The 21610-nt window shown below is 43.0% G+C and overlaps 1 protein-coding gene across 4 annotated transcripts in view; it reads left to right on the top strand.

Annotated features, from left to right (window-relative positions):
• Positions 1-21610, top strand: part of LOC124596554 (pleckstrin homology-like domain family B member 1) — a 1048367-nt gene that overhangs the window by 720716 nt on the left and 306041 nt on the right. The gene's annotated exons all lie outside the window — the stretch shown is intronic.

Below are 21610 nucleotides of genomic sequence, written 5' to 3'. Positions count from 1 at the left end.
TCCCACGTTTCCTATCTTTCGGCTCGCTGTCTGCGATCCCTCAACACCCTCCGTGTCCTGAATGGTACCTCCTGGGGAGCGGACCGAGTGGTTCTTCTCCGCCTCTATCGCGCCTTAGTGCGCTCGAAAGTGGACTATGGAAGCATAGTCTATTCCTCTGCTCGGCCGTCTATTCTTCGGCGTCTCGACTCTATCCACCACCGTGGATTATGTTTAGTGTCTGGAGCTCTTTACACCAGCCCTGTGGAAAGCCTTTATGCTGAGACTGCTGAACCTCCGCTGCCCAATCGGCGAGCAGTCCTTCTGAGTCTTTATGCTAGCCATCTGTCTTCCATGCCTGCTAATCCAGCCCATGATATTTTTTTCCACGCCTCCTTTGATGTAGGGTATGCAGGCCGCCCCTCCTCCCTGCTACCACCGGGAGTCCGCTTCCGTCAACTGCTCCATTCTCTTTCCTTCCCCTTTCCTAAAACCTTCTTGACAACTTGGGGTACAGCACCGCCTTGGCTCCGTCACCGGATCTGCCTGCTCCGTGACCTTTGTCGATTTCCCAAGGATGGTATCCCTTCACTTGTTTATCGTCGGGCATTTGCTGTTCTATGTGCACAAATGACGGACGCCGCATTTATTTACGCCGACGGCTCGAAAACATGGTTAGGTGTAGGGAGTGCCTATATTGTTGGCGACACCCCAAATCACTTTCGGCTTCCCGACCAGTGTTCGGTTTATACTGCGGAGCTTTACGCTGTTCTCCAGGCTGTCCACTACATCCGCCGCTATCAGCGGATACAGTGCGTTATCTGCTCAGATTCTCTCAGCTCGCTCCTCAGTCTCCAAGCTCTTTATCCTGTGCACCCTCTGGTCCACCGGATTCAGGACTGTCTGCGCTTGCTCCACCTGGGGGGCGTCTCGGTGGCGTTCCTCTGGCTCCCGGGACACGTTGGTATCTGTGGAAATGAGGCGGCCGATATTGCAGCCAAGGCTGCAGTCTCTCTTCTTCGGCCAGCTATTCAATCGATTCCCTTCGCCGATCTACGGAGCGTTTTATGTCGTCGTGTTGTTCATTTATGGCACGCGCATTGGTCGACAGTTCCCCATAATAAATTGCGGGACGTGAAAGCTCTTCCTTGTGCTTGGACCTCTTCCTCCCGAACGCGTCGTCGGGAGGAGGTAATTTTAACTAGACTCCGGATAGGGCACTGTCTCTTTAGCCATCGACATCTTTTAAGCGGCGATCCTCCCCCACTCTGTCCCCACTGCTCTCAGCAGTGGACGGTAAGACACCTTTTAATTGAGTGCCCCTATTTTAATCCGTTACGCTCCCGTCTACAGCTATCGCCTGATCTATCGTCGATTTTAGCAGATGATACGCGCTCAGCCAACTGCGTTCTCAAGTTTATTAGTGCCAGTGAAATGACGTCAGTCATTTGAAGCTTTTTTTTGTGGACAACCAACCCCTTTCTGTAGTGGATTTTTAAGCCTTCCTTCTGCTTTTAGTTTCTCCAATTTTATGACTTTCGTTCCCATTGCTGCTGGTTTCCATTTTCGGTTTTTTACTGTTTCCTAAGTCACGGACCGGGCGCTAATGACCATAGCAGTTTTGCGCCGTAAAACCAAAACAAAACCAAAACAAAACAAAAAACACACACACAGCGCGCGCGGCTTTTTAGGCAAAGGTTGCAAAATTATGTATAAACATTATTTTACCCCTCTCTTTATTTCTTTTCCTCTCCATCCAGGTGTCGTTTCCAGTTGTTCTAAATACAAGCACACATCAACTGGTTCAAAGAGTTTATTTCTCTTTGTATTTTCTTTTCGAGGTGTTCATTATACATATTTTTGGTCTTCTTCTATCTTATTTAGAGGCCATTTCTAAAATCTGAACTATTCAGTTCTTCCATTAGTTGTTCAAACAAGTCTCCACTAGGAGCAAATGATATGTCAGCAAAAAACGAAGCTGGTTCGTTTATCCAGTTTCAGAACGTGAGAAACTTGTTCTATTACGGCTGAAAATAATTTGGGGTGGCATGAGATCTCCTTTACTAACTCGTCTTTGAATTATTATTTTCCATGCTGTCCTCGTGAATTGAAAGAAAAGGTGAAGTATTCACATACATGTTCCTCATTAATGTGGTTCACGCTGAATCTGTATCTCATTTGATAAAGGTTGTTCAAGCAGAGTAGTTTTCTCGCAATCTATGATACTCCAGACAAAATGGTACTTGATACTCACGGCTACAATCTGCAGTTTTTTCACATACTTGCAAATGGTGCATTTTACTGTACCCAATTGGAAATATAGTTTGTTCTTTTGTCTGGCAAAAACAATATTTTAATTGTGTGAATATTTTGCATATTATACACCGGAAGCTGATACTTCCTTAGTTAGTCCGTTCTCTCTATCTCAAGTTTTGTGTAATGCAGAATAATTACAGCACTGTTGATATTTTGTGTGATTTTGTATCTCAGCAAACAACCGGTAAGCAGTTTTACAATACCCGAGTCATGAATCAATATTTATTTGTGGTTATTTACATTTGCCCGGCTCCAGATTCCTGTCTGCAGAAAAGCGGCGATATTACCACCAAATTTCCTATTTTCACACTGTTGCGTTTAATGTGTACCATAACGCAGAGGTCTGGATACTGTACTTATTTTCAGTTGCAGATCAATGAATGCCTCACCATCGGACATAATTATTCGTAATCGAAAGTTCTTGCTCCCATCGGTTCAAATGGCTCTGAGCACTATGGGACTCAACTGCTGAGGTCATTAGTCCCCTAGAACTTAGAACTAGTTAAACCTAACTAACCTAAGGACATCACAAACATCCATGCCCGAGGCAGGATTCGAACCTGCGACCGTAGCGGTCTCGCGGTTCCAGACTGCAGCGCCTTTAACCGCACGGCCACTTCGGCCGGCTTGCTCCCATCGGAAACGTCGATACAAATTCTACGAAAGGCGTGACACTTTACAATATCATTAAGAGCCAGTCTCTGTACTAGTTGCACTTACTACGGGGTCCTGTTCCTGGTCTACCACAGAGTTTCTTCACGTCTAAAATGGCGAAAATTGCCTACTTCCACTATATAAAAATGGTGATAAATTGTTTATTGTTGAGAAATGAACGAACTCCAGTTTAGCAGTGGGATATTGCAATCCTCGTCCCTCCCTTCCTCCCGCCCCATCTTTTTGCCGAGAGGAAGTGGCTGTCCGTCTATTTTCTCAATCTTGGCTTTTATCGCAGTACGTACATGGCAACGCAATGGGAAGTACTTGAAGGAACTTTGGCAACATTACCAGTTCATCTGGAACGTACACTCCGTAACTTGAAACAACAGTCTCTTTGCACTTGCTGTTCACTTGAAAATTTCTTGTCCCGACAAAGGCGGCAAAACGATGTGTAAATATTTTTACCCCTGTCATAGAAGCAAAATAAAAACAAAACACAGGCCAGCATGTAGCGTGCGTGCCCCCTCGAACAGAGTTTCTCAAGTGAGTTGCTTGGGACGGCGGAGATGTCCCCGTTTATTCTGTCGCCGCCGCCTCTCGCCGCAGCTAGATTGCCCAATCAGGACCTCCCAACAGGGCACCAATTTAGGCCTGTCGTTATGTCCGTGACACTTCCTCTCCCGGCTTGTCGTTCATCAAATGCCGCTATCTTTACTGGCGGCCTTCACGCGCTATGAAAAGCCGACCTGAATTGCCAAAGATAGTCTTATACTATATTTAACGATAGAATATTGCCATGTTATTCATCTGCTTAATGCGCAGTTAACTCACATAGGACATGGGTTCAGTGCCCATAATACGATTAAATTACAAGTGGTAATTTCGGAGCGAAATCATTTCTACCAGAATGAGCAGCCTAGTCTCACCGCTACTGCCTGTTGCCAACAACGGGGCAGTGGTATTTTCATAATTTTTGTGCCTTAGAATATATATGCCGTCAGCTTTCCAGTTTATCATCATATTGTCATTGCCGTTATATGTGAAATGACTTGTTTCAGAACCTCACAGACTGACTAAGAGGACTATTAGGTCACGCACAGAAGATAATAATTTATTATACGCTCTTTTTAATCATCAATTATGAGTTCTCTACAAGAGTAAGGCACATTGTCATGGTACGCAAAGCACAAGCTTCAACTTGTAACTAAATTTCGCTCTGTTGTGAACAGATTAAAACTGTGTGACTGGCTTGGACATGAACTCGAAACCTTGTATTTCGCGCGCACGTTGTAGTCTTCTTACAAACTGAATCACGACTCTCACTTAGAGTTTCAGAGCTGGGAATACCTCTTCTGTTTTCCAAACTTCACAGAAGCCCTCCTGCATACTTCAGTAGGCTTTCACTAAGCCATTTCTCCGCAATGTACTTTCTTCCAGGAGTACTATTCCAGCAACGTATGCGCGAGAGACTCTATGAACTTTGAAAAGTGGGAGAGAGGTAATCACAGGTTTGAGACGAAGAGATGTGCCTGGATAGCTCAGTGGGAAGGAGCACTGCATGAGAAAAAAAAGGTTGTGGGGTCGAGACCCATACCGGCAAATTGTAGTTAGTTCTTCTGCTTCTGTCACCAGTTTCCTTGGCCAATAGTTGTTTACATACAGACTGTGGACCATATGAATTACTGCAGTTCACTGACAGGGTGTGTGTTTCGCTGAGGTGACGGGAAACGGTGGGGATGCCTCTCATATCTGCGGGAATTTATTTCCTGACAGTGTACATCCACACCTTAGCTGCGTTTCATCTGCGTTTTTGAGGTACAAAGATGCTTCGTCCTGATCATTTTAGCGTTGGAAGGCGGGAGCTTAGGTCGCTAGGATTTTGAGAATGACTCGCAATTCACCTTCAATTAGTGAGCGTGTTGCGCTGCCTGCTACGATCTGTAACGTTCAGAATTTATTTTTGCGAAGCTTTTAGGTACGTTAGCCTTCCGTAAAAAAGAATGGCTCTAAGCGCTATGGGACTTAACAGCTGAGGTCATCTACTTGGGACTACTTAAACATCACTAACCCAAGGACATCACACACATCCATGCCCGAGGCAGGATTCGAACCTGCTACCGTAGCGGTCGCACGGTTACAGACTGTAGCGCCTAGAACCGTTCGGCCACCACAGCCGGTGTAAAAAAGAACCAACGCCCTCGTTCGGACGATCTGTTGCGCATAAAATAGTTCTTCTTAGTATGTTTCTCAGAATGGGTCGCAGGTTCGAATCCTGCCTCGGGCATGGATGTTTGTGATGTCCTTAGGTTAGTTAGGTTTAACTAGTTCTAAGTTCAAGGGGACTAATAACCTCAGCAGTTGAGTCCCATAGTGCTCAGAGCCATTTTTTTTCTCAGAATGCTCAATTCCAGAGATAATAATAATAGTAATAATAATAATAATAATAAATCCCATGGAGGCCCGGGAAAAGAATAGGCCTCCGGTATGTTCTGCCAGTCCTAAAAGGCGACGAAAAGAACAAACCAGTAATAGGGCTAACCCCCCTTTTAGTCCGATAAGTTGGTTCAGGATAGAACTAATGAAGCCTCGGACAAGTGCTGTCATGGACGGGGACTTGAACCCTATGCCCGTCCACAACGGTAACGACACTGCTAGCCACACGGCAAATGATTTAAATCCAAATAGAGCTGTTTTGCAGGATATGCTTCCTGCAACCACCCTAGAAGGAAAACAAAGACAGAGGATGAGATGGTCAGATGAAGTTAATCGACACCTCATGTTCTGTTATTACCAAGCAACAAACCTAGGAACCAACACAACTGGATACAGATCACAAGTATACACAACATTTATTACCAGATACCCAGAATTAAAATTTTTAACAGAACAACGACTAGCTGATCAGATCCGTGTAATAATAAAAAATAACAGGATACCCCAGTCAGAATTAGATAACATCAAACAACAATTACAACAAATACTGGAACAAAATAATGTGCAATCAGAAGAAGAAGAAAATACAGTAATGGACTCAAACATCCCAGAGCAAACAAACAAAGAACAACACGCACCAATTAAACAATCAGAGGAAAACGAAATCTTAAGACAGCCACCAGAACAAGCACAAATAGAACACGAAGTGACACAGATGTTAGATATAGAAGAAAAATTTCATCTAACATATATAGAACACAAAGACACAAATACAGACATTAGACCATTCTTGCATAGAGCACCAAATAACCCACAAGTCGAAACAACAATAAAAACTATCAACACAATCATACACAACAAAATAAATGAAAACACAAATATGGAAGAGTTACAACTACTGGTTTATATAGGAGCACTCACTACACTAAATATACACACTAGGCAGAGATCAGAACCAACCAACACACAGAAGAAACCCACAAAACCAGCATGGCAACACAGGCTACAGATCAAAATAGAAAAACTGAGAAAAGACATCGGACAGCTAACACAATTTATAAGAAATGAAATCTCGGAAAAAAACGAAAAAGGTTAGGTAAAATCTCACAACAAGAAGCGACAGAGCAATTAGACGAAAAGAAGCAGAAATTACAAGCATTAGCCAAACGACTCAGAAGATACAAAAAAAGTTAAAATAGAAGGAAACAAAACCAAACATTCAACACAAACCAAAAGAAATTGTACCAGACAATAGATAACACACACATTAAAATAGACAATCCACCAAACATAACAGACATGGAACACTTCTGGAGCAACATATGGTCAAACCCGGTACAACATAACAGGCATGCACGATGGATACAAGCAGAAACAGACACATACAAGATGATACCACAAATGCCTGAAGTGATAATTTTGCAACATGAAGTCACCCAAGCAATTAATTCTACTCACAATTGGAAAGCCCCTGGAAATGATAAAATAGCAAATTTCTGGTTAAAGAAGTTCACCTCAACACATTCACATCTAACTAAATTATTTAACAGTTACATTGCAGACCCATACACATTTCCTGATACACTTACACACGGAATAACATATCTGAAACCTAAAGATCAAGCAGACACAGCAAACCCAGCTAAATATCGCCCCATAACATGCCTACCAACAATATACAAAATATTAAATTCAGTCATTAAACAGAAATTAATGACACACACAACACAGAACAAAATTATAAATGAAGAACAAGAAGGCTGTTGCAAAGGAGCACGAGGATGTAAAGAGCAACTGATAATAGATACAGAGGTGACATATCAATATAAAACTAAACAAAGGTCGCTACACTACGCATACATTGTTTACCAAAAAGCTTTTGATAGTGTACCCCACTCATGGTTACTACAAATATTGGAAATATACAAAGTAGATCGCAAATTGATACAGTTCCTAAACATGGTAATGAAAAATTGGAAAACCACACTTAATATCCAAACAAATTCAAATAATATCACATCACAGCCAATACAGATTAAGCGTGGAATATACCAAGGAGACTCATTAAGTCCTTTCTGGTTCTGCCTTGCTCTGAACCCACTATCCAACATGCTAAATAATACAAATTATGGATACAATATTACTGGAACATACCCACACAAAATCACACATTTGCTATACATGGATGATCTAAAACTACTGGCAGCAACAAATCAACAACTCAACCAATTACTAAAGATAACAGAAGGATTCAGCAATGATATAAGTATGGCTTTTGGAACAGACAAATGTAAGAAAAATAGCATAGTCAAGGGAAAACACACTAAACAAGAAGATTACATATTGGATAACCACATCGACTGCATAGAAGCGATGGAAAAAACGGATGCATATAAATATCTAGGATACAGACAAAAAATAGGAATAGATAATACAAATATTAAAGAAGAACTAAAAGAAAAATATAGACAAAGACTAACAAAAATACTGAAAACAGAATTGACAGCAAGAAACAAGACAAAAGCTATAAATACTTATGCTGTACCAATATTGCCCTAATTATTTGGAGTAGTTAAATGGAGTAACACAGACCTAGAAGCACTCAATACACTTACACGATCACAATGCCACAAATATAGAATACATCACATACATTCAGCAACAGAAAGATTCACATTAAGCAGAAAGGAAGGAGGAAGGGGATTTATCGACATAAAAAACCTACATTATGGACAGGTGGACAATTTAAGAAAATTCTTTCTAGAACGAGCAGAAACAAGCAAAATACACAAGGCAATCACTCATATAAATACATCGGCTACACCACTGCAATTTCACAACCACTTCTACAACCCTTTAGATCACATAACATCAACAGATACGAAGAAAGTAAATTGGAAAAAGAAAACACTTCATGGCAAGCACCCGTATCATCTAACACAGCCACACATCGATCAAGACGCATCCAACACATGACTAAGAAAAGGCAATATATACAGTGAGACAGAAGGATTCATGATTGCAATACAGGATCAAACAATAAACACCAGGTATTACAGCAAGCATATTATTGAAGATCCCAATACCACAACGGATAAAAGCAGACTTTGTAAACAACAAATAGAAACAGTAGATCACATCACAAGCGGATGTACGATACTAGCAAATACAGAATACCCCAGAAGACATGACAATGTCGCAAAAATAATACATCAACAGCTTGCCTTACAACATAAACTTTTAAAACAACACGTTCGTACATACAGGTATACACCACAAAATATACTGGAGAATGATGAATACAAATTATACTGGAACAGAACCATTATAACAGATAAAACAACGCCACATAACAAACCTGACAACATACTCACCAATAAAAAGAAGAAATTAACACAACTAATCGAAATATCCATACCCAATACAACAAATATACAAAAGAAAACAGGAGAAAAAATTGAAAAATACATCCAACTGGCTGAGGAATTCAAAGACATGTGGCATCAGGATAAAGTTCACATCATACCAATTATACTATCAACTACAGGAGTCATACCACACAATATCCACCAGTACATCAATGCAATACAGCTACATCCAAACATATATATATACAACTACAGAAATCCGTAATTATTGATACATGTTCAATTACCCGAAAGTTCCTAAATGCAATATGACACATACCGTACAGTTAAAAGGAAGTGACGCTTGATCAAGGTCCGCGTCACTCCATTTTTAACCGGACTTAACGTCTGAGAAAGTGAAGATAATAATAGTAATGTATTGCTGGTGTTACACCATCTAGAGACATGACCAATCAATCATCCAGTGACGTCACAGACAAACATCGATCGTAAACTAAAGCAGCCAACGCTGAAAGAATTGTGTGGCCCGTGAAATTAGCTGTTTTTGAATTGAGACTTTAATGAGGGTAGTTCCGAAAGAAAGCAGATATAGTTGTTTAAGTGATAATGAGAGAAAACGCATAACTGCAATTAATTTGCTGCATAGCGCGTGCAATGAGCGTTCAGTAAGTACTTCAACACACTTTTTTTTCTAAAAGCAGGTTGATTTTATTCAGAATTCCAATACACCATATTATTTCCCACTCTTTTTGCTACAAAACCCTAGTTTTCAACATAATTTCGGTTCAATGCGACGGCCTTACGCCGCCTTGCTGGGAGACCCTGTATATGCCGCACGGCACCACTCTACTGGTCGACGCCGAAGCCAACGTCTTGCTGCTCCCCATCATCCCCATACTGCCTCACGTGGAGTGCATCGTTCATGGAACCGAAGAGATGGAAGTCAGGTTGTGCGAGATCTGGGCTGTAGGGTGGATAGAGGACATTCCAGCGAGGATTTTTAAGCTGCTGTCGGGTGCAGTCTTGTGTGAGGCCTAGCGTTGTCACGGAGAAGGAAAAATTCGTTTGCATTTCTGTGGCGACGAACACACTGAAAGCGTTTCTTCAATTTCCTGAGGGTGTGTCCGGCCGGTAAGAGGGAGATAGGACAGGTTTGCGCGGCCTTGTTACGGTGATGATAGACGCCTCGCCCAACGACTTGTGCTTTTGTTCACTGCCAGGTCTCTCTGGACATTCTACGACTACCTAGTTTTCCACTTAAAGAAACTCAATGGCAGCTCTCTGCTAAGAACGCACCTCCGCTACAGACGCCAATTTGAAGGGGACGTATACCGCCGCGACCTGTCGGAACTTCATAGAACTAACAGGGACTCATGCGGGAACATTCCACGATGTCCCACAACAAATTCCGGCTTTTTTTCCACCGAAACTGGCCGAGAAAAAGGTGTTACATTAGTTATTGAGCGCCCTTCCTACAACATGACTAGTACATTTGTAAACAAAACAGCTCGCATCTTTCAAAAAAATGGCTATTTTCGTGGATATTAGCAGTCAGGAACATTTTGAGCATTTTTAAGTGAACTGTAGCTGTTAAATAAAAAAATTGACACATTTGCAACTTTTTTACAAAAGTGGTAACGCATGCACATCACAGTCGGCTACATTCACACAATTAACTGTACCAGTACAACTTAAAAAACAAATTCAGGGACTAGAATGCTGTTTAATGAAACTTTTCTTGACTAGATCTATACTTTCAATTGATCATCAGTCACAACATACATTCAGTAATGGGACTCCACTATAGCCGAGCGGTCTAGGGCGCTGCAGTCTTGGACTGTGCGGCTGGTCCCGGCGGAGGTTCGAGTCCTCCTCCAGGCATGGGTGTGTGTGTGTTTGTCCTTAGGATAATTTAGGGTAAGTAGTGTGTAAGGTTAGGGACTGATGACCTTAGCAGTTACGTCCCATAAGATTTCACACACATTTGAACATTTTTTTTTGGACTCCACAGTTACATCTACATACATAAAAATAATACATTCTTCTTTCACTGCTTTCACCCAACTCTTCAGTAAAGATAGTACGTAATTACATTATTTTTCAGTTCCTGACGGTTGTCATATAATGCACTAAACTTGATGCTTTCCTGCAATGCTGCTGCCTCCGGCGTGCTCCTTTTTTCTTCTGGTCCCTCTCTCAATGGTCCTGCAGCTGAAGAATCGGAAAAATGAATGCACAGCATTTAAATCAGGCCGTGGCTTTGGAAATAGAACAGTTACGACTCGTCTGTCAGTGGCAAATACTTCCCAGATAATGTCGCTAACTTTGAAATTCCCGTCGGGCACCTGAAAATTGACCAGTCAAGTACAGTAACGATATATTCAAGTGATCTGGTAGACAATATATCATAATCTAAAAGAAGCCTTAGTAAATTGTATTCCAAAACAAAGGCATGTGTTAAACCTGGAACTGAATTATCAGTAACTGTGAAATCCTGTCTTTGAATTGAATGGAGCCGTTCGTGTCACAATACATTTTCTTTAGGACACTTAATACACGAAACTTCTTTTCCGCTGCGTAATTTCCATTATCTTTCCATACGCAACACTTCATAACCACAGGGAGGATAAAGCTGAATAAACGTATACTACGTTGCGTTAAACTCTCACAAACACAATACAGTAACACGTACCTCAGTAATACACAATGAATTCTGTGTACTTGACTGACAACTCGTAACGGGAATGCAATACAAAGAGGGTGTTTTTAACACTCATCATGTTGTTGCATGACACAAAACAGCTGTTGAATATCGCCGCTTCTCGCTTACATCACAACTTCGAGTACTCGAAGTTGTTCGGCCCTGCCATTCAGGGGTGTTTGTTGCACGTAAACTTCACAAAAAAATGGTTCAAATGGCTCTGGGCACTATGAGACTTAACTTCTGAGGTTATCATTCCCTTAGGACTTAGAACTACTTAAACCTAACTAACCTAAGGACATCACACACATCCATGCCCGAGGCAGGATTCGAACCTGCGACCGTAGCGGTCGCGCGGTTCCAGACTGTAGCGCCTAGAGCCGCTCGGCCACACCGGCCGGCGTAAACTTCACGTTTTCATACCAAATAAAACCTATTTACTGTCGCCGCAGCGTTGTGCTACCTTTAAGACTATCGTAGTACGGTAAATGAGCTGTTTAATTTGTTGCGGGTGATGGGTCTGATTTTCAATCTTTTTTCCTTCTTTTTTTCAGTTTCGCTGATATGATGCAATGCCAATTCAATCAGTCTCTTTTTTTTCTTTTTTTTTTTTTTTTTTTTTTTTTTTTTTTTTTTTTTTAAGTAAATTTATCAGTTGGTACGCTCTGTCTTAGAGCAAGTCTCAGCTAAATATAAAACCAAATTAGATTTTTTTTCTCTCTCTCCCTAACTGCGTTACTTATTTTCAGTCGACATATCAATGACAGAAATGGTTCAGTAATGTCGGTGACGTTTTGTTGGGATCACATACTGTAACTCAAGACTTACTATCATTATTATCACAGCTAAAGGCTGTATTTTGATGATTGAATATACCTAATTACCATAAAATACATTTATATCTTTCAGCAACTGCAAAATTAATTGTGAGAAATCACCAATTTCTCAATAACCGGTATATTATTCCTACTCAAAAAAAGTCACACGTATGCTGTTCGCCTTGGCTAACCTACGTTCCTACTAATTATGCAAAAATATAATGCTTTGGAAACATAAATTGTTTGCTTGGCCTACGAAAAGTATTTTGCCACTCAGGCCAAAATTAACCCTTCCAGACCCTCTGGCTACAATTACGTACATTAACTTTACTGTGTCTTAGCTGCAATAGAAGTATTTTTTTCCCAATGGAAACCAAAGGTACACATTTGTGAATGCTCAGTCGTTCCATCACGCACAAGTGCTACCGGCTGTTGGGCATCGCTATGAAAATGACAGAAAGTCAATGTAGCGGTGCGCAGCAGCTCGAGACCACCAGAATACACGGATGTGGTTGGTTCGCTATATTCCACATTATAATTAAACATTGTTATTGTCATTTTGCGTGGTAATTATTGAAGGATGATTTTATATTTTGTTACAATGGAGAATATTTGGTGATTAGTATTTTAGTCTATAAAAAGGGAGAGCAAAAATATGTCTGGAAAAAGAAACATATTTTTGCATAAATCTTGCATCTACAGATCATTAAAAACCAGCTACCAGCATTACCACATAAAGAAAAAATTTTTTTCCTCCAGAAAAATTTCAGGTCTGAAAGGGTTAAAGAAAAAGGTGAAACACAATCTTTGTACATAGTCAGAGCATAAATATCATTTTCAAACAAGCTTTAAGCAGGAATTGGGATAATGTAATAGTGCTTCCTTGGCCATTACAATATTAACAATAAGAAGCTACCTGTGTCAGCGGATTCTGCCAGGCACCAGCGTGGTTATTCTTTGTAGTTCTGTTACTCACTAGCAACCAGTGACCGACACACACGGGTGGCGCGCGGGGCATGCTGCCCGTCCAAGAGAAAGAAACTCTAGCGTCATTGATATGTTTCCCTCTTGATATCCAGTTATTCGTCTCATTTTTCACTTAGGCAGTTAAAGGTGGCACGGTGCTCCAGATAATTCATTCGTTTTCTAGAGGAGCGGAGTCCACACTCCCATTTGGCCATGCATATAAAAGGTTACCGCGAAATAACTTGAGACAAATATTTGTATCCCTTTGAATAGTCTACGCTTAACTTCCTTCTCTAGCCTCGTCCAACAAAGGAACTGCTTCGCCTCTAATGGCAGTGTTCTGAACGATGTGATAAGCCTAAATCTACATCTTTCCTTTCACAAAGACTTCGCTCAATTAATGTAAATTTAAACTGATACTTGCAAATAGTACATAACCATGAAATACTTCACACAGGAGCAAATGTATTTTAGCAACACTGAAACTATCAGTGCTTAGGAACAATCGGGAATGTTGCTGACGTAAATCAATATTTAAATTTTATTTGATCCTTGCTGGATCTTTTGAACTCTGCAAGCGTTGAGCATTGTTAGTGAAGAACTGTTAGCCATAAACGCTTACAACAAGATTTTTTCCCTTACTGTAGTTGCCAAAAGATAGGTACATCAGCATGTTTTTGCTATCCACACAACATATGAAGTAACGCTAAATATTCAAATAGTCTTGTGTAGTGCACGAGAGGCCTGCTTCTTGCTGACGAATATGTTACTGTAGTTAACAAAATTAGCCACCTGAAGATGTGCATGGTAGCCATAACTGGTAACAGAATTAGTATAAAACTTGTTAAATGTATTGGTGACTAGTTGCGATCAATATTTTTTAATAACAAAAAATCCAGCACTGCGCTAACAGTTTCTGCGCGTGTAGGATCGAATCACAGAACGGTTCAAATACTGATGGCTACTAAAATTCCTTCGTCGTCCAGCGATTTTCGGTAATATTAATGTATTCAAGAAGATCAATATATATACAACTAAAAGTAGAATGGACTAATTGTATCTCAGACGCTTAAGGCAGTGCAGGAGTATACAGGGTGGTTATAATTAAACTTTCGCTACTTGAGCCAGTGTAAACGGAAAACTATTTACCGTAAGGAACCCAACTTCACAGGGATGATGTTCAGACGGTTCGCTGCAGCATTTGCGTTGTTAATGGCGCCAGTGTCATGATTTAACCGTTACGCGCCGACAGTGGAGGGGAGTTCTCACTCCAATGGTAGAGGACAAGCAGTGTGGACAGTATCGCGTTGTTAGTAGTGACAGTGCCATGAGTTACCGTTAGGTGCAGTTACTGGTGAGGAGCTCGGACTCCGAGGACCAAGGATATGCAGCGTGAACGGCACACGTTACTGTACTCGGCTGCGCCAACATGAGATCCCTATTCTGAGGGAGAAGGGTGCTTTGCACTCAGCTATTTTTATGCACGATGGAGCTCCACCTCACATTGCTCGTGAGGTCACTCGGTTATTCATCAACACATCTGGAGGAAACCGAATCACTGGCAGATCATTCCACAACGCGTGGTCATAAAGATCACCAGATTTGAACCTGTGTTATTTGTGGCTGCAGGGCTGCCTGAAGGACAAGGTTTACCAACGGGGCACTAACACGGTTTGGAGACTGAAGATGAGCATAGCGAGGAAGGTAGTCAGGTTCCCACCTGGGACGTTTCGGGCAGCAGTAGAGCAATCTCTAATGCGGTTCCAGGTTGCGTGGATGCAGGTGGTCGTAACAATGACCAAGATTTGTAACCTGGGACGTAAACATGGTACGCAGTTAACCAATGTTAACCTCTCATGTGGGTTTATTCGCTATTTCTTTTCCGCGTGTCCCTATAATTACATGTTTCCACAAGAGTTTCATTGTCCTACGATCACTCTTTTAAATTTGTGTTAAGTTCCTATGGGACCAAACTACGGAGGTCATCGGTCCGTAGGCTAACAATCTACTTAATCTAACTTAAACTAACTTGCGTTAAGGACAACACACACACCCATTCCAGAGGGAGGACTCGAACCTCCGACGTGGAGAGCCGCGCGAACCGTGGAAAGGCGCCTGAGACCGTACGGATACACCGCGCGGACTCGTTTTTCGTGTGGGCCCCATCAAGTAGCGAAAGTTTCGTTATAACCATCCTGCGTATGCCATCAAAGAACTGATTGTCTCTTTTCTCTTTCCTCTTATACAACCATGTAAGGCGATCATGTGGTGTTCTCGGCCTGTCCGTGCTACACTGTACCGAGCGAAGCGTCGCATTTATTTTGTCACTGGATTTGGAATAGGCTTCGAATTCTTACAAATTCCACTGTGTTCTCCACACTCTGTAAAGTAAATTCCGGTTCAATTCCTACGAAAAACTCAAGGCTAGTTGTTTTCGTCATCCTTGTCATTTCCGGGCTTGTGCCCTGTCTCTAATGACCTCATTGTCAAGGGGATATTGGACACTTAGCTTCCATCTACCACGATTTCGTAGTACGTCAGCTTCTTGGCATATGCAACGTGGAGCTGCAAGGCGGAGTCTGATGCGGAAGCGCACAAAACAAGATATAGAGGACAGACAAGGCAATTTCCTGATTTGTGATCATGGAGGCTCCATCAAAGGCACCACCCTGCGGTGATATCAGGGGAAGAGCAGGCACGCCGCCACGGTTGAACGACGAAGCTAATGGCTCGTGCGTCGCCGACCGGTCGATGCTATCACTCTCGACGTGGCCCTGTTCTAATTGGAAACGCGATCACCACAATGGGGGCCAATCAGAGCGCTGCGAAGAACTGGCAACCAGCCGGGTCACCCACTTCCTCATTCAGAGCGTCAGTGTGAATGCCCGTTGTAGAAAGGACTGCACTTCCATTTAGTGGATCGCTACAGTGTGCTTATGACGTACGACATTGCCCTCATTCTTCTGCATTTAGCCCACGTTGATTCATGAGTGAACCACATCAAAGCTACGTTGCAGAATACGGTGCTTCTGTTTCATGAACTGAAAACAGGCATTTTGATATTTTACATCCTGCGTAATGCAGGTAACGGTTGTTAAGTGAATTCTTATATTCTTTCGGCAGGCAACGCACAATAAATTTCGTCCAAACAGACGTACAGACACCACACCTTTCCAGGTATCCCGGTCGCGTGTCTTCTGGCTAGCACTGGAGCGGCTGGGAAATATGGGACTGCGATATCAGTGGAAGAATTGTATCTGTACGCCTGTATGGGCGAAATTTGACGAATTATTTAAGACGCCGTGAAACACTGAAGATGCACAGTGTCAGTTTTCCAGGATGACCCTGTCGGGCAGGTCAAACTGTGTGCCGAACAGGGATTCGAGCCCGGAAACTTTACGTTTCGCGGGAAATTTTTTTACCAACTCAGCTATTTAGACAAGGCTCTCGATCTTCCCCACTGTCTTCAAAAGTACTTGCGAGATCCCACTCGCGTAATGAAACTTCGCCACGTCTGTAAACAGGACAACAATAAAGAACAACGAAAAATATGACAGTCGCCAGAACATTGCACGAGTATAAAGTATATCAAATTTAACATCAAAAGCTATACCATAAGCAGCAGATTTTTAGTAATAATTCGTGTAGGAATGAAACGGCCAAGCATTAGTGGTTGTTAAGTCACGGTACCTACTCTCAAACACTTTTGACGATTTTCTGGCAAATGACTCTTTCTCTGTCGCAAACGGAAAGTGATGTTTTTTCTGCATTAATTATCTTTCGGTTAATTTATTCCCAGTTGTCTGCACCAAGAGCGACACCCAACTGGAAGCAATAATGGCACTCAAAAGGCATCAGAATAGCTTACGAGCACCCCACAGACTGTCAGACGCACTCAAATAGTACGATCCTTTTATAACAACGGTACCATCACTTTCGGTCTTACACTTATAGTAACCGTAGCACTCAACAACAGTTTGAATGAAACACTCTTAACCATGTGTGTGGAATGTGATTAAGACGGTTCGTAATTCGTTTCAAAATTCAGTTTAGTTTACAAATCAATACTTCAAGTCTTGTGTATTGTTTGATAACTTAAAAATGGCAAAAAAAACTTCTTTAACAGACTGTCCGCATTCAAGATTAAATTAAAATGCAGACTGAGTTGATCTACAATTCGGAACTGTGGCATACAGGTAGACAATACTACTCGAACTGAAAAAGTGAAAAAGAAGAACGGAAGACAGCAAATTTTTCATCTCAGCGACACGTAGTTAAACGTTCTTTTGCTTAAGTATAACTTATTTAAAGTCACAGAATAATTATGCAGAAAATCTCAGGTAATAAAAATGTTTTCTGAGTATGATAGCATTTCATATCGTGAATAAAATCGATGTTGTGGCTATGGTTGCAGTGGACTGTTGTACATTGTTGTCTGAGTCAATTACATTTCGTCACGTCGCCTTTAATGAGGATGATAGGACTTCAAAATTTTAAAAATCGTTCATATTATTGATCTCAATTACTAGGAAATAAAATTATTTAATCCAAACAAAAAACCGCAGATGCGTTTCTGACTATATGAACAGCGAAATTAGTTCATGACTCCTGCACACCTAAAGATCGCATCGTTTTCACGCAGCATCTCTGTGTAGAGCGATGTGAACGTGTGCTGTAGTGGAAGACGGTGGGTCGGGCGACTCAAAAGCTGCTCGATGACTGTAGAATCGGTTTACTACTTTCTATTAGTGCGTATCAGTAGCCCAAGATCGCATCTGGCAGGTGAACATTGACCCACGGACCTCGGCAGCGAAGCGTTGTCGTGAAGAGGCCTGCTGTTGCTGCTACGCCCAGCGCAGCCCAGGCGTTGCGTGACCTTGCGTGGTAAACACTCCCAGCCGGCAGCCGAGCTACCTCTGCAACAGATGTGGCAGAGTGGCGCGGCCACGCTAACTGTGGCAAGTGACATAAGCGCAGACGCCGGCGGAGCAAACCCCTGTCCAGCGTCCAGTGATTGCTGGCTACGAGGGCCTCATTTCGACTCTTGGTCCGTCGGTGCTCCATCTAGACTCCTGGCAGGTGGTCTCGTCAGGATGACGGTAGAGTGGTAGCAACCCCTGAAACTGACGGCAACTCGATGTCTCTCTGTTCGATCAGCTGACTGTCAGAACGGCCAATATTTATAAGGGGCCGGCCGCAGTGGCCGAGCGGTTCTAGGCGCTTCAGTTACGGTCGCAGGTTCGGATCCTGCCTCGGGCATGGATGTGTGTGATGTCCTTAGGTTGTTGTGTTGTTTTGGGGGAAGAGACCAAACAGCGAGGTCATCGGTCTCGTCGGATTAGGGAAGGACGGGTAAGGAAGTCGGCTGTGCCCTTTCAAGGAAACCATCCCTGCATTTGCCTGGAGCGATTTAGGGAAATCACGGAAAACCTAAATCAGGATGGCCGGACGTGGGATTGAACCGTCGTCCTCCCGAATGCGAATCCAGTGTGCTAACCACTGCGCCACCTCGCTCGGTGTCCTTAGGTTAGTTAGATTTAAGTAGTTTGAAGTTCTGGGGGACTGATGACTTCAGATGCTAAGTCCCCTAGTGCTCAGAGCCATTTATAAGGGGCAAAGTCGATTTGTTGTTGTGTGCCCTCGGTTTCAGTAACTTGTCGGGCACCCGTGGCAAACAGGCGGCGGCACCTGGTGGGCACCATGGCGTATTGGTGCCCCTGTATATTGCCACAAGAGTACCTTTTACGGCATCGAGCCGACTTACATGCCTCAGTGTCACAAACATATCCCACTGGATATAGTTCACAGCAGGCAGATGAAGTTGGTGTTGTGTCTCAAATGTTCGTGAAGTATAAAAGCACAGACGGGTGTTAGTACGTAGTTCTCAACATTAATCTCCAAAGAAAAACACAAATTTTACACTGCCCAGGCACATTGAAATTACCTGTCAGAAGCCTGAATAAACAACTTCTGCAGTGCGGACAGCTGCGAAATGCGCAGGAAGATTGTCAGTGAGGTTCTGGATGTTTTGAAATTGATGCGGAGCCATGCTGACTCGAGTATCGTCACGAGCTGTGCTCTTTCTCAGTTTAGGATCCATGGCACGAAGAGCTCGATTGAGGTGGTCCCACAGAGTCTCGATTGGGTTTAAATCCGGGGAGTCTGCTGGTCAGGGAAGTAAGGTATACCATGTACGTACACTTTGACCTATATGACACGCTGCATTGTCTTGCTCGTAGATGGCATCATGCCGAGGAAAAACAAACTTAATGTAGGGGTGGACAAGGTCTCCAAGAATAGATGCGCACTTGTGTCGATCCATTGCGCCTTCTGGAATGACGAGATCACCCAGGGTGTTGCACGAAAACAATCCCGAGACCGTAACGTTCCCTCCTGAGGCCTGGACCTTCCGACAATTGCTGCAGGGTGTTTGCTTTCCGACGTTAGATGCTGTACACGCCAGTGGCCATCTGTCCGATGGAGGATAGAAGGTGATTCATCTGGAAACCCCACCTGTTGGCGTTCAGTGGACGTCCAGTCGCGGTACTGGCGTCCAAATTCCAGCCTTCGTCGCTGATGAACAGCAGTCAGCCCGGGTACGTGAACCAGCCGCCTGCTGCGGAGGGCCATACGCTGCAACGTTCACTGAACGGTACTGGAAGAGAGATTGTTGGTAGCATTTGTAGCATGTTGGTTCATCTGGGCGATTAGCTGCTCAAGCGTTGCTCGTCTGTTCGCCAGTACACATCTCTTCAACCGTCGTTCATCCCGGTGATCTACGGCCTGTGGTGCATCACAGTTGTCAAGGCGCCGATTTTGTATACCGCCGTTTTGCCGTGCACGGTATATTTTAACCACGGCGGCACGCGAAGACCTTACATACTTCGCCGTTTCGGAAATGCTTCCACCTTCGGCCCCAAAGCTACTGATGCCCTTTTGGAGGTCACATAAATAGCTCCGTTTCCACATTACGACGACTGCATTGTTTATATTAAAAATGAAGAAATTCCTCCAGCTGTATTTGAGGTGTCGATTTTATTTTGGCAACTAGTTTCAACGTTGTAACGTCATCTTCAGGCCTTGATCGATATAATTGACCTGGGTGGTTGTTTGCAGATGATGCTGTAATTTACCGTCTAGTAAGGTCATCCGAAGACCAGTATCAGTTGCTAAGCGATTTAGAAAAGATTGCTGTGTGGTGAGGCAGGTGGCAGTTAACGCTAAATAACGAAAAATGTGAGGTGATCCACAAGAGTTCCAAAAGAAATCCGTTGGAATTCGATTACTCGATAAATGGTACAATTCTCAAGGCTGTCAATTCAAGTAAGTACCTGGGTGTTAAAATTACGAACAACTTCAGTTGGAAAGACCACATAGATAATATTGTGGGGAAGGCGAGCCAAAGGTTGCGTTTCATTGGCAGGACACTTAGAAGATGCAACAAGTCCACTAAAGAGACAGCTTACACTACACTCGTTCGTCCTCTGTTAGAATGTTGCTGCGCGGTGTGGGATCCTTACCAGGTACGATTGACGGAGGACATCGAAAGGGTGCAAAAAAGGCAGCTCGTTTTGTATTATCACGTAATAGGGGAGAGAGTGTGGCAGATATGATACGCGAGTTGGTATGGAAGTCATTAAAGCAAAGACGTTTTTCGTCGCGGCGAGATCTATTTACGAAATTTCAGTCACCAACTTTCTCTTCCGAATGAGAAAATATTTTGTTAAGCCCAACCTACATAGGTACGAATGATCATCAAAATAAAATAAGAGAAATCAGAGCTCGAACAGAAAAGTTTAGGTGTTCGTTTTTCCTGCGCGCTGTTAGGGAGTGGAATGGTAGAGAGATAGTATGATTGTGGTTCGATGAACCCTCTGCCAAGCACTTAAATGTGAATTGCAGAGTAATCATGTAGATGTAGAACACTTGTTGACGTCAACTGCGTGCGCCTGATACTAGAAGTCAGTGATGAGATATGGACGTGCTCCGTGAGGAAGGTGGGTAGTAACAACTATGGATGTACGAAGAATGCATTGTTGATTGTTTGGTTGATTGATTCGGGAGAGGAGGCCAAACAGCAAGGTCACCGGTCCCTTCGGATTAGGGAAGAATGGGGTAGCAAGTCGGCCGTGCCCTTTCAAGGGAATCATCGTGGAATTTGCCTGGAGCGATTTAGGGAAATCATAGAAAACCTAAATTAGGATGGCCGGACGCGGGTTTGAACCGTCGTCCTCCCGAATGCGAGTCCAGTGTGCTATCAACTGTGCACCTCGCTCGGTGACACCTGCAATGTTGCCACGTACTGCCTCCACTTCTAGTGCTGTCACTTGCCGTCTGTGAGTGGTTATTTCACGTTGATGTCGAACGTAGCC

The sequence above is a fragment of the Schistocerca americana genome, chromosome 2, assembly GCF_021461395.2.
Source record: "Schistocerca americana isolate TAMUIC-IGC-003095 chromosome 2, iqSchAmer2.1, whole genome shotgun sequence".
In the NCBI taxonomy this organism is placed as follows: Eukaryota; Metazoa; Arthropoda; class Insecta; order Orthoptera; family Acrididae; genus Schistocerca; species Schistocerca americana.
The sequence above is the reverse complement of the archived record's forward strand: the minus strand, read 5'-3'. Positions and strand labels throughout refer to the sequence as shown.